The sequence below is a fragment of the Zingiber officinale genome, chromosome 4B (genome assembly GCF_018446385.1).
Source record: "Zingiber officinale cultivar Zhangliang chromosome 4B, Zo_v1.1, whole genome shotgun sequence".
Lineage (NCBI taxonomy): Eukaryota > Viridiplantae > Streptophyta > Magnoliopsida > Zingiberales > Zingiberaceae > Zingiber > Zingiber officinale.
In genome coordinates, this window is record NC_055993.1 from 94,191,332 (window position 1) to 94,206,835 (window position 15,504).

Sequence of the window (15,504 nt, forward strand, 5' to 3'; positions counted from 1 at the left end):
CCTTACATAAGGAGTTGTGTACTTTGGTATCGGCAAACGTCACCTGTAACATGGTGGACAATAAAGTCGATCACTAGGTATGCAATGAATTATGCGGAGGGATGTGAGTGATGTAGATGAGATCTATCCCTTCCATATGACGGAAGCGATATTTGTGGATCCCTTGATTAGTAGGACACAAGAAAGCATGACCATGCACAAATGAGTCAATATGAATATTGAGCTTATTTAATTGAATGTGTCTATTTAGAGATCAAGAAACACAAAAGGTTGATAAGAGGATGACACAATTTATGCCTCATTGAACAATCTAGATATCAAAAATAGAGAGACCAAGTCATACAAGATAATAGCCACGGACAGGTTAGGTCGGATCTCGATTTTCTCGTCACTTGGGTAGAAATGATGTCTTATTAGATGTCACTCATTCCTTATATATCTAAATATTGATTTGGATACATTGCCAACGTTACGAGAACTTATTGGGTCACACATAAAGAACAAGTAGATTTGGAGATGAGTTCATATATGATGAATCATTAGATTAAGTCTAATCCGAATTGGACTTATTGAGTTAGACTCAATTGAATCTAATTATTGGATTGAGTCCAATTCAAACTAGACTCAAGGAGTCAATACGAATTAATGAAATAGTGATTCATTATATTTGAAATTGCATGCGATCAATCGAGTAAGACTGATTGAATTATACTTGAGTTAGACTCAAGTGGATTAGACTTAAGTTAGACTCAAGTGAATTCATTCACTAAGAGAATTAATGGAGATTAATTTATTGAATTTCGAAATTCAATGAATCATCCAAATTTTGAAATTGAATTCAAAATGAAGAGGTTCAAATGTGGTCCTTAATGGAGTTTAAATATTCATTAATGCTCATTAATTGAATTAATGCTCATTAAATATTTTAATTAGATGAAAACAATTAAGTATTTTTTTCTCTCATTTTCATGAACTTCTTCATTCTCCTTCCTCTTCACTTCTCCTCTAGTCCGAGACCTCCTATCAAGGTTGCAAGCACAACCTTATGTGGTTGTCTTCTTCATTTTGCGAGTTTGTGAGACAAACGAACACTTGTTCGTGTGAATACCATAGAGGCGCGAACGTATGATCATACTGAGATCCAAGCTGTCTGGAGTTCGTGTGTACGCATCAAATGTATATACTATCATGATATAAACTTAGTATAAATTGTAACATGTCTTTCCCTTCATATGAATCTTCTGGTGGAACTAGAAGTTTTTCGTTGTGCTTAAGCGTGTTTAGCGTCTTAATTCCTTACACGTACATGCCGATCACACAATTGAATTGTGTGGGTGTTCTTGTCCACCAAACAATCGTTTCTTCGTCAAAAAAGATTACATTTCCATTGGGGATCAGGATCAAGGATTCTGTAGATGTGTTGAAGCACTTGGTCCTATTGGCGATCCATACTACAGTTCGTTCTCTAAGTAGGAGATTGTCATGCCTGATTCCTATGTATCGATTCACTGAACTGTAATAAAATCGAAGACGCCCAGCTAGAACAAGCTTCATGTTGATATTACATAACTGAACTGTTCCGGATCATTCTACACAAATTAAAGTCAATAAATAAATATGAATAAAATCCTATAAATATGGGCTTATAATTTATTTCTGGACTTAATTAGATTTCTTGCTTAAAGATACCCAAAGCCTAGTCCTGATCAAGAATGAAGAATGCTTCCGCTACAACAATTTTCAGGAAATGAAAAGAAGATTAGTTTAATAGTGATATAGAAGATTCCTTTAATTATGCTTGAAATTGGTTTTCATAATTAATTCCTCGAATAATTATATAGTTGAATAGTGATATAGAAGATTAGTTTGATTGAATTGCTAATGATTTCAATTTGATAAGTTACTTTAGGAAGGTTAAATTACTTTTATTAGTATAATGATAATATTCATATGAACAATACTTTTTTTAAACTTAAATTATTATTATTATTATTATTTTAAATATTCAATAGTTGCTTCGGATAGCCAAATGAAAATCAAATCCAAATTGATTGTACTTTGATCAATTGATAATCAAATCAAATTTATTTTTGATTTGATTTTTCAGTAAACTGAATAACCCAAACATATTCATTTTTATTGATTTTGATCATTAATTATATATTTTAACTAAAAATATATAATGATATTGACGGTCTAATATTTTTATGCTCAATTTTATTAATTTTTATTTTATACTATTGTCAAATATTTTCAACCCAAAAGACCTTGCTTATTCCAGTGCCGATTTAAGCAATAATAATGAATGAAATGAAGCAAGTCGAGTGAAAAGAGAGGATTTAAGGAACAAAAGGGATGCATATTTAAAGTCCAAAATATTATTAGATTATTAAAATAAATTAATACAATCCACAATACTGGACTAGGATTAATTCCTTGTTAAACGTACCTGAAGATGAGGACTGGCAGCCGAGGAGTACGGAGAGCTAGCATTACTGCTACTGTTTTCAGGAACCAAAAAACAAGAAAGAGCTGCTGCATACTGAACTAGGATTGTACTTTTCCCTTTCAGCTCGGGTTGGAAATTCAATTTTAAAAAGAAATTGTAGAATTTTTGATTCTATTTCAGAGATGATTTTATTTTATTATTCATGAATAAAGATATAACTCTTAAAAATATCAGAATATTTTATAAAGATATACTTCTTACCTCTGGGTCCTAATTTTTCACATTTATGAATCTTCTCATGAATATAGGCAGCTGACCCTCAAAGTCTCAGATTACTTAAATCCAACTTTCTACCTATCCAACGTTCATATGAGGTGGATGGAATTGACTTTAAAGACACTTTGTTAAATATATAGGTCACAACTAATAATGCATCTCCCCAATAGGAGATTGACAAATTAACCTGCGCCATCATAGACTTAATCATTTCAAGAAGAGTCCTATTTCTTCTTTTAACAACCCCATTTTGTTGTGGAGTTTCAAGGATAGTTAGTTATCTAATAATCCTTTCTCATTACACATTGTCTTGAACTGATCAGACATATATTACCTCCACGGTCAGTGCGCAAGGTTTTAACCTTACATTCCAATTGATTCTCAACTTCGTTCAAGTAACAAATGAAGCAATCTAATGCTTCAGATTTGAGAGAAATCAAATACACATGATCAAAATGTGTGAAATCATCAATAAATGTAATGAAATAAGAAGTCTCATTTATAGCCTTCACATTCATTAGATCACAAATATCCAAATGAATTAATTGCAATGGTGATTCAATCCTTATAATCTTACCAAATGGTTTTCTAGTTGCCTTTCCAATAAGACAATGCTCACATATAAACAAGTTAATATTAGCATGAGTGTCTAAAAGGCACTCCTTAGCTAATCTATTCATTCGTTCTTGTCCTATATGTCCTAGTCTAGCATGCCAAATTTCATCATTAACATCAGTATTACTAGTAAGAGCAATGTTTGAAAAACAACCATCATTATTATTTGATTCTACACCAAGAATCATAAACCATTTGTTATATAACCATGCCTAATTAACACAGAGTTAATTCGAAGTTCCACACAACGGCTATAAAAAATTTCACGATGATCTAAATGAAGAAGACAAGTGACGGAAACCAGATTCCATCGAATCTCAGGAGCATACAGGACATCATGTAGAAACAAAGTTCGTCCACTACATAGGTTGAACTTGCAAGTGTCAATTCCTTTGACTTTAATTCTTGCGTTGTTTCCCACATATATCCATTTGTTGTCAGTTGGTATCCAATGGTACTTCACATATGTAGCTCGATCATGAGCTACATGGTTCGTTGCTCCTGAATCTACAATCCACAAAGGATAAGAATCAGCTAACAACACTGTATTTGTAACATAATGCTCATGGAAAGAAGATAAAGATGGATCTACCTTTTTAGGCTCAGTACAATCCCGAGCAAAATGATCTTTCTTGCCACAGTTACTGGAAGTCAACTTACTCTTAGGTCTTTGTCCATATTTCTTTCATTTCTTCTTGATTTGGTTTTTAGCAGCAACAACACTAGCCTCCTTTCCTTGTCCCTTTCCTTTCTTAAATCATTTTTTCTTATTCTTGGAACCAGAACCTTCAGCTATAAAAGCTTGACCAGAAGTCATTGCAGATTCAATCCTCTTCGCCTCAAGCTCAACATAGAGTGAGACATCAGTGAAAGTCTTGATATTTTCACTATGAGCTAGATTCTATTTCATCGTTTCCCAAGAATCAGGAAGGGAACGGATAACTTTCTAAACCTATTGTTCATTGGTCAACTCATGACCGACAGCTTTTAAGTCTTAAATCATGTTACTCATCTTCCTGAAATGTTGGGTCATGGTATCATTCGACCATTTTTTATAGCTACCAAACTTGATTGTTAGCTAACAGAGCTTACTTAGACTTACTCCACTGTATTTCTCTCTAAGGGTTGCCCAGACAACATATGCCGATGGTAATGACTCATACTAAAATACTAGGTCATCCACCATTGAACTAATCAATATACCCTTAGCAGTAGAGTTCTTCCTTTTCCATGTTTTTAGGCATCAAGGTCACGTCTGTACTGTGCTGTAGAACCATCAGTCGGTTCATCCATGAATTGATTTACATCCCCTATAACTTCTTGTTCTTCAAGAACATATTATATCTTGAGGGGTCATATTTTGTAGTTATCCCCATATAATTTTTCTCCTTTATTGAGTTCAGTTATGATGTTTTTAGTTGTCATAATCTACATAAATAAACACATTATTTATTATTTCAATGTATTTTATGTGTATGTAATTAATTATTTACTCAGTGTAAATTAGAATTGATTTACAAAATCAAGTAATAACTATGTTTCCACTTATCATTTGTATGTGTCAATCTAATCAACATTGATCATTTATATCACACACATCTCATTTAATGAATTAATCATTTTCATATGAACTAATCATATATTAAAATGAACTAATCACTGAATATGAACGAATCGTATATTAAAATGAACTAATCATTTTTACATGATCTAATCATTGAATATGAATGAATCATAAAATAAACATGAACTAATCATGAAATGAACTGATCATTGAATTGAACATGAACGAATCATGAAATGAACTAATCATTTTTAAGTTTGTTAACACATAACATAACTTTTCATAACATAACTTTGTTCTTACATAACGACAGGAATTATTACATGACTAAAAAAAATTAAATGGCCTAATACTATTTATACATAACGACAATAAACAGAACACTAGCAGTAGATAAGCTAGCACCACTCCCACTAGGAAAAATACTAGTACAATGAGCAATTCTATCCTGTTCATCCCAGGCTCTACGATGGCATCATCAACCTCAGAATCATCCTTTAGATCCATGTTTAGATCCATTTCTAGATCTACTACACACTCTTCCAGATATTCCTCTGATTCTTCAGGATCCATCTCTAGATCATTTTCAAATACTTCGAGATCCATTTCTGAATCCTCTTCAAATTCTTCGAGACTCATTTCTGAGTCCTCCTCAGATTGCGTAGGATCCATTTCTTTAGGATCTGAATCCTCTTCAGATTCTTCAGGATTCCATTCTAATTGAAGTAACTGCTGACACATCTCTAAATATAAGATGCTCCCTTCAGAATAATCCCATAGTTGTTGTGCTATATCACTGAGATATTCTGGCATTGACTGAACAAGAGCACATCTTCTGTTTGTCTTGGACTGGGTACTCTTCTCGCTTGAGTTTCCAGAATATCCGATCGAGTCGACCAATAAGCCAACAGACCAATATACCCTTTTAGCTTCTTGATCTCCTCCTAAAGCTCATGTTGTTGTTCATATCGACTTGCCATCGTGAATATTGGTCGTGGTATCTAGAATTGAAAATAATGATGTCAATATAAATTCGACTGATGCGGCTATAAGGAGGTGCCCACTTGGGTGTAGATTAGTTGCCACGGTGGAGGTCAAAGTCAAGGCGGTCAACACTCAGGTATCAGATGGCCACACGGATGATAATCGTATTGGCCAGTTGGACGGGCATGCCCTCAACTCGGAGGAGGAGATGGCCAGTCTGACCTCACCTTTGACTTGGGGAGGTATGTCAAATAGCTCGAGTTTATTGTCGGGCGTCAAACGGAGAAGAAGACCATACGTGGAATCATGGCTGAGCAGCTACCCCGCTCGGCCTGGCAACAGGACTTAGAAGGCACAACAGAGTTCCGGCCGACCAGACGCACCACAGTGGCAGCGAAATTGAAGCCGAGCGAACGAGACGTAGGAACAACAAAGGTCTAGCCGAGCGGCAAACCCGCTCGGCCTAGCGACGGATCCACTGTTGTTTCTCGATATCCTTTTGGGAGTTAGTGTCGTTGACACTAGGCATGGTCGACAAGAAGATCATACGACAGAAGCTTCCACTGTCACATCAGAGATATGCTCGGCTTGTTAAGGTATTGTGTCAAGGATACTTTACTGACAAGTCTTTTTAGAAAAAACTTCGAGAAGTATGCTTGGGGAAGAGTGCACACGTGCTACAGGAAATCTATATAAAGGGGGGTACAAGTATCGGCAGAGGTACATAATATACATTGTTGGTGCTAGTCTTTATTCTTGTTTCTCCGCCTTTTACATCATTGTCGGTAACTGACTTGAGCGTCGGAGGGCCAACGTCAAGGACCCCTTCCCTAGCTTGGCACTGATGTCATCTATTTTGCAGGGCAAAACAGAGTCTACATGTGGTCAGCAGGAGTGCCACATCCCTAGCTTTTTGTCCCATTACCTTTCAGATAGGATCATATTGACGTCGTCTGTGGGAACTTAACCTACATCTGAATCGAGAAGATGGAGGGCGTTGGACGACTCACTATCGTGACACTCACCAAGGAGGAGCTCGACATACTTGTGCTAACCCGAGCAGTAAAAATAGTCGAGTAGCAACAACAACAGGCGTTAGCCGATTGACAAGTACAACAACCGATGATGTCGGCAGCAGGAGGGCGAGCGGGAGTAGAAGATCGAGTAGACCAAGTTTCCGTATAGGGGCAGAATAGAAGGTCGACCGGCACACAGGGGGAACCACCGCCCACACCTATCCCCTTCCATCACACCTTGTTCCAAACCCCCTCAGAAATAGCCCAGGCGACCCAAGAACGAGGATCATCTTCGGATGACACACCCATTTGGGATGCACGAAATGGCAAGGGACCCAAAAGCCACGCTTCGCCTGAGTGGATCAATCGACAGTTCTCTGAGGAGATCCTGTAGGACCCTCTGCCAAGGTACTATACTCTGTTGGCGATCGGAGAATACAGTAGAGCGATTGACCTCGATGACCATTTGGATAAATTCGACAACACGGTCACACTCCATCAATACACAAACAGGGTGAAATGCCAAGTCTTCATCACCACACTCTCCAGATCGGTGCAACGTTGGTTCAGACAATTGTCAGACGGATCTATACGCAGCTTCAAGGACTTCTGAGCTACTTTCTTACATCATTTCGCCAGCAGCCGACTCTATCAAAAGACGAGCGACAGTCTCTTCTCCCTGAAGCAAGGATCGAAGGAAACACTCCGAGCCTACATCAAGCGCTTCAATCAGGTGGCCATGGACATCCCTTTGGTCTCATCCGAAACGATGATGAACGCCTTCACTCAAGGGCTCGTCGAAGGAGATTTCTTCCGATCTCTCATCAGTACGCCGCCCAGGGACTTCGACCACTTGCTCAAGAAGGCCAATGAATATATAAATGTGGAAGAAGCCCAAGCGCAAAGGAAAAAAGAAACGCCGACCGAACCCCCGGCGACGTTCGAGCGTCAGACATCGAACAGCCACCGGTCGCCTAAAGGTCCTAGGGTAGAGGGAGTGCGGCCACACCAGGAGACCAGGACACACGCCGTGAAGCATGTGGCCTCCAGTCGATAGAAGACGGCGAAAGGCAAAGTATGGACGTCAATGTTCTACTCCTTTCATCATTTGGTGGCATATAACATGCGCGACGGTTATGATCTGACATCGATCATCAATCGATCAGCACCGATAGGATATCACCATCGATCTCCATCTCCCGATCAGTGACATAGACATTGATGTATTGAGCGGCGAGAAAATGAAAGAAGGGTGCCCGAGGGGCGCCATCAACACTAAAGGAGGGATAACGCGGGTCCCTCTCGACCCCCCACTGATCAGAATAGACCCTCAGCTCGGGAAGAAGAAAACAAGAGCAATGCCACCCAAGGAGAAATTGGCATGATCACTGAGGTGCAGATCGGTGGCGATGCCAACAGAGCTAGGAAAGCGCACACTCACTAGCTTAAAATCCACGGCGTGGGGTGTAGCTGGGAAAGGGCCGAAGGGCCCAAGATCAGCTTCAGTCCCAGAGATTTGGTGGGAGTGGAGATCCCTCACGACAATGCGCTAATAATCCGAGCGGTAATTGCTAATTATACTATTCACTGAACTTTTGTTGATACAGGGAGTTTGGTGAACATCATCTTCAAGAAGGTGTTCAATCAACTACAAATCGATCGAAGCAAGTTGTTGCCTACGACAACCCCTCTCTATGGTTTCACGGGCAAGGAAGTATTACCGCTCGGACAGGCTAGACTGGCCATCTCGCTCGGAGAAGAGTCGCTGAGGAGAACCAAGACCACAAACTTCATCATGGTGGATGGACCATCAGCCTACAACGTCATCTTGGGCTGACTAGCCCTCAACGAATTTTGAGCGGTGTTATCTACATACTATCAAAAGATCATGTTCCTGGTGGACGACCAGGTGAGAGAAGTCAAGGGTGATCAGCTGGTCACTCGGCGATTCGAAATGGTCAAGTCGGAAGCCAAGAACGCTCAGAAGAATCCATGCCTGGAGGTGAACGTAATCACTGAAAAACCTCCTACATTGGTATACGAAGAAAAGGAGGAGGTCCAGATCCACCCCAACTAAACGGAAGCAACCACCTTTATTGCAGCCGGCCTGAAGGTGGAAAAGAAGGCAGAGTTGGTCACCTACCTTAGACAAAATCATGATGTGTTCGCATGATCGATGCAAGAGCTTCTCGGAATCTCACCGAGCGTCGCTCAGCATGAGCTTCACCTCCGACTGGATGCTCAGCTGGTAAAGCAAAGGAAAAGAGACTTCAGCTCGGAACAAAACTTGATCATTCGGGCGAAAACAGAAAAACTACTAGAGGCCGACCATATAAGAGAAGTCCAATTTCCTAGCTGGCTCGCTAACGTCGTGCTAGTCTCCAAGCCAAGAAATAAATGGTGGGTCTGCATTGACTTCCGTGACCTGAATAAGACATGCCCAAAGGATTTTTATCCGCTACCTCGGATAGACCAAATGATGAATTCCACTGCGGGCTGCAAGCAGATCTACATGCTTGATGCTTATTAGGGCTATCATCAAGTGTCGCTTGCCCAAGAAGACTAGGAGAAGGTCAGCTTTATCACGGCTGATGGAATGTTATGCTACAACGTAATGCCGTTCGGACTCAAGAACGCGAGCGCCAACTACCAACGAGTCATGAACAAGGTGTTCCGGAGGCAGATCGACCATAACATGGAGGTATATGTGGACGACATATTGATAAAATCTCTCAGTGCTGCTGACTTATGCGCAGATATTGAGGAGACCTACCAAACTATGAGAGCTTATGGGATAAAGCTGAACCTGAACAAATGTCTATTCGGTACAAAAAGTGGTTGTTTCCTGGGTTACATCATCACCGAGCAGGGCATTGAGGCCAATCCCAACAAGGTGAAGGCGCTACAAGACATGCCTCCTCCCGGAGCCTAAAGGAAGCCCAAAGGCTGACCGGTCAGATTACAGCACTATCTAGATTCATATCCAAGTCATCTTATCGGAGTTTGCCATTATTTAAGGTGTTTCGCCGAGCTACAAAATTCCAATGGGACGCCGAGTGTGATCGGGCCCTAGAAGAGCTCAAGGAGTATTTTAATTCTTTACCTGTATTAGCCAAACCGCTTGTTGGTGAGCCTCTCTGGATCTATCTATCATCCAATGAGCATACAGTTGGATTGGCTTTAGTAAGACAGAATGGCCAGGAACAATAGCCTGTATACTTTTTAAGTCATATATTGAAGGATGCAGAGTCTCGCTACACCGGTTTGGAAAAATTAGCTTATGCATTGATACTTGCCACTCGGAGGCTTTGTCCATACTTTCTAGCACACTCAATCATCGTGTTGACTAACAGCACCTTGGGACGGGTCCTTCTCAACCCCGAGGCCTCGGGAAGACTAATCAAATGGACGACTGAGCTAAGCAAATTTAACATAGAATATCAACCCCGAATGGCAATCAAGGCTCAAGTCTTGGCTGATTTCATCACAGAGGTCCAGAATGTCAAGCCGGAGGCAACCTGGAGGATATATGTGGATGGTTCTTCCACTCGACAAAGTAGCGAAATCGACATCTTGATCATTCCACCACGGGAAGACCGGACGCAGCTTTCCATTAGACTTGACTATCATTCCACCAATAATAAAGCTAAGTATGACGCATTGATAGTCGGCTTACAGGCAGCCCGACATGTGGGAGCCGTTAGAGTCCTCATTCACTCAGACTCTTAGTTAGTCGCTCAGCAGCTATCAGGGACGTTTGAGATAAGCAATGCCGGACTCATGCTCTATGCGGAAGCCTTCGAGAAGCTGAAGACTAACTTTTAGGAAGTGATTATACAAAAGATCCCCCGATCGAAAAATCAGGCGGTGGATGATTTGGCGAAATTAGCAAGTTCGTTGTCACCGATCGTCATAGGGCAACCGATCGAACAGGTCTCACTCGTGGCACATATTGACTGAATGGAAGGAATAACCTTCCCTAATGACTGGAGGACAACACTGATAGAATTCTTGCGGTTGGGAGTTACACCCGCTAATCAGGAAGAAGCTCACTTGCTGATGAAGAGGGTCGGGCGGTACACCTTGGTCGGGGACCAACTTTATAAGAGAGCCTTCTCCAGGCCTCTACTCAAGTGCCTTGGATAGGAAGATGTCGAATACATTCTATGGGAAGTGCACCAAGGTTCCTGCGGAGGTCATCCGGGCGGTCGTTCGTTGGCTCGAAGGATACTTCTAGCCGGATATTTTTGACCAAACCTCCAAGAGGATGCCACTCGGATGGTAGCCACTTGCCTGTCATGCCAAAAATATTAAAATATTCCTCACCGACCAATCGAGGTGATAAAGACGTCCACAGTATCTTGCCCGTTCGACCAATGGGGCATGAACATTGATGGGTCATTACCCACGGCGACAGGTTAGTGGAGATTCCTGATCATCCCGGTGGACTACTTCTTGAAGTGGGTGGAAGCCGAGCTGCTTGCGAGAATAATTGAGCATATGGTCATTAAGTTCGTTTGGTCGCTCTCGCCATGCGGGTCGTCTTGTGAGCCGACCAGCTGCAGGTCGTGACTCTCCAACTCAGCCATGGTCATCGCGTTGATCGCAGCATCTACAAGTTTGGTCTTTCCGGCCAGACATGCACGCATCATGATGTCAGCTGTAAGAGAGGAAGAGAAATCAGTTAGAATCAAAGGAATAAGTGAAGAAGTTGCATACCTAGGCTAGACGGAAACCTTGTGCGAATCAGACTCAGGCCAAAAGCGTAGAGGACACCCTCCAGCAGCAGCTTGTGGATGTCATATTTCTGACCGACCAACATTTACGCTACATTGAGGTAGTTTGATCGACTCTTGTACATTTTTAATGGAAGTTGACCCGCCACTTCAAGCTGCCAGTTGGTCAGGAAGTCTGGCCGCTCGGGAAAATGCACAAAAAAGAAATACTCCATCCAATGCTTGTTGTAGGTTGGTATTTTATCGAAGAAAACTAAGTCCACTCGGGCTTGGAAAAGAAAAGTCCCCAGCTCGGATAATTTAGGATAATAAAAATAGTGAAAAAAGCTGAGAGTGAGAGGAATGTCGTGTAGGCGGAACAGAATCACCACGCACAACAGCCGAAAGGAGTTAGACACTAGTTGATGAGGGAGATTCAAAAATATTTACATACGGAGAGAAAGAAGGGGTGGATGAGAAACTACAGATCAGCGGTAAACTGATCCCTAAAGAAACAAAGACAGCCGGGCGATAGAGTATTCGGTCGATCAGAAGGAGAAGGAAGAAAAACTTGGTAATCGAAAGGAAACTCGTAGATGGCTGTCAGGCTCTCAGCGTCGCTGGCATCAAACCTGGACTCGGTAGAGGTGTACCAAAGCCCAGGGACAGCGACAAGGAGCTGGGAAGAACTTTCCATCGTAAAAAATGAGGAAGGCAGTGAAAAGATGTGATTGGAAGGGAGAAAAGCTTACTGAAATGTCGTCGGAGAGCAACGGAGGAAGAAAATTGTGTAGGAGCAAAGACAGAGGGTTGTTGGAGAACTCGTAGACAGAAATGCACAAAGGAAGGTAGTGACAAGCTTGGGTTCATAAACATCAGGGCCAGCCGGCCGGAACCGTTTGATCTAGGTCATGGATGTTGGTTGCTACTCGGAATATCGTACCAGTTCCCCTGTACAAAAATTTTGTACAAGTCCTGAACCATTCCTAATAACCTATTGTGTTCTTTAGAAATTAAATTTGGAATCGCAAATAGAACTTAACATTATTGATTCCAAATTAAACTTATCTGTTCTTAGTGGTTTAGACTTGGATCGCAAACGATGCTTAACATTATTGATCCAAATCCACCCATGTTACAAATTCAATTAAATATTAATTTCAGAGATCGGCTTCCAGGTTAAACATGGCTAGGCACTAGACCTTCTTGGGTATGAGAGCATCCACCACTTCCTAGACAAAGCCTTTCAACGAAATTCAAAATTTAATTTCCTTATAGTAACCCTAGGTTTAACCAAAAAGAACAATCGAATCACAAGTTCGAAAAACAAAAGAAACACAAAATCAAAAACATAAATTCGATTACTTAGATTCATTAGCCTCTTGTGTTTGGTATTTCAAGATCTAAATAAAAGGATGAACTAGTTATAATACGAAAACTAATAACTAGTTATACCTTTTATAGCTTATAAACCTCACGATCTTATGCCCTATTCCTCTTCTTATCTCGGATAACGTGTGGGCGACAATCTACCGAAACGAGAATCCACCCAAGCTTCCTTCTTCTTCAAGGAAGTTTCGGCCAATCAACAAACTCCTTGAGATGAAGAACTTCGGCCACCAACCAAGCTCTAAGGGATGCTAAGAAACAAAGCCTCCTTTCTCTACTTCTTCTCCAAGCAAAATCCGGCCACCAAGGGTCTCCTAGAGAGTTGATGCCGCCGACCAAAGAAGAAGAAAAGGGGAAGAGGATGAGGGTTGGCCACACCATGGAAGAGAAGAAAGGAATACTAGAACATATGTTGTCTTGAGGTGAGGCACCTCTACCCTCTCTTTTATATTCCTTGGTCTTGGTAAATAAGGAAAGTTTTAATAAAAACTTCCTTATTTTCTTTGCCATAAAAAGGAAATTTTAATTGATAAAAAAAATTTCCTTTTCTTCTATTAATGTGGCCAACCACCTCAATTCCTCCAAACAAGGAAAGTTTTAAACACAAAATTAAAACTTCCTAATTTGTTTCCAGAAATTTTTAAAATAAAATTTTCTCTTTAAAATTCCCTTCATGGTTGGTTATAAAAGAGAAATTTTACAAATTAAAATCTCTCTATTAAAACATGTGGATGATTACAATAAGGAAAGTTTTCTCCAAAATTAAAATCTTCCTTTCAATCTACAAATAAGGAAAGATATCAAATCTTTTCTCTTAATCTCTTGTAGAAACTATAAAAGGAAATATTTAATTTTAAAACTCTCTTTTAAAATCATGAGATGGTTACAAAAAGGAAAGTTTTATAAAAAATTAAAATCTTCCTTTTAACTACAAATAAGGAAAGATATCAAACATTTCTCTTAATCTTTTGTAGAAAGGTATAAAAGGAAAGATTTAAATTTTAAACTCTCTTTTAAAATCTTGGCTTCCACATAAGGAAAATTTTTAAAAATTAAAATCCCTTTTAATTTAATTGTGGCCGACCACCTAAGCTTGGGTTCAAGCTAGGGCCGGCCACCTACTTGACCCATCTAACCTTGGTTTAGCCGACCCTATCTTGGGCTCCAAGCTAAGCTTGGCCGGCCACCTTTAGGTGGGTAAGAAGGTGGGTATGAGTGGATATAATACTTTATAATTAAGAGGCTACGACAGGGACCGAGAGGAGGAATTGGTTTTGGTCTCCCGATGAACTTGAGCTTCCCGTGTTCGCCCCGAACATCCAACTCGAGTTCATCAATAATAACTCATACCACTAAAGAGTTATTATTGAACTACCACACCAATCTCATATTACTATATGGGCTCCTTCTTATCATGAGTGTGTTAATCTCCATGTGTTTAAGATATCGAATGCCCACTAATTAAATGAGTTACTGACAACTCACTTAATTAATATCTAGCTCCAAGAGTAGTACCACTCAACCTTATTGTCATGTCGGACTAAGTCCACCTGTAGGGTTTACATGACAATCTTTATGAGCTCCTCAAGGGGACATTATCAACCTAGATTACTAGGACACAGTTTCATTCTATAATTAACAACACACCATATAAATAATATCATTTCCTAACTTATCGGGCCTATTGATTTATCGAGCTAAATCGTACCCTTTGATAAATTAAAAAAATAAATATTAAATATATGTGCTTGTTATTATATCATGATTAAGAGGACACACTTCCATAATAACAGAGGTGTTGCTCTTTTATATAATCAGTATAAAAAGATACTACCTCAATTGGTCCTGCTTAATACACTCATAGTGTACTAGTGTAATTTATTAGTCAAGATAAACTAATACCTAATTACACTACGACCACTCCAATGGTTTGTCCCATTCCATCTTTGTTGTGAGAAACTGTTTATAATTTATAAGGAACTAATAACATGATCTTCTGTGTGTGACACCACACACCATGTTATCTACAATATAAATTAATTGAACAACTATACTTACCATAAATGTAGACATTTGATCAATGTGATTCTTATTTCTAAATAAATGTTTATATAAAAAGCTAGGTTTTTAGTATACATTCCAACAATGGAAACCTAGGTAGAAATTGGGTCGTTGAATTGGAAGTGGCAAAGCTCACATCGTCAGGGAATATCTGCCTGTCACGTCAGGTGTGCGGTGGCTGCGGGCGAGACACATGGCGCTTGGCCATGGGATGGCATTTAATGCGAACAATTAAGAGGCATGGCAGTGTGCTCATCCATAATGAGGAGGGATTTGCACGCTATCTTATAAATACAGATGACGTCAGCCCAGCTCACGCTCAACTTTGAAAGAGCAAGGTGAAGTGTGAATATTCATTGGGATGATCGAAGTAGGGAAGCGACGTATGGCCGAACGACAGTCGTCGAGGGGTCGATCGACCGAGAAAGGTGTTAG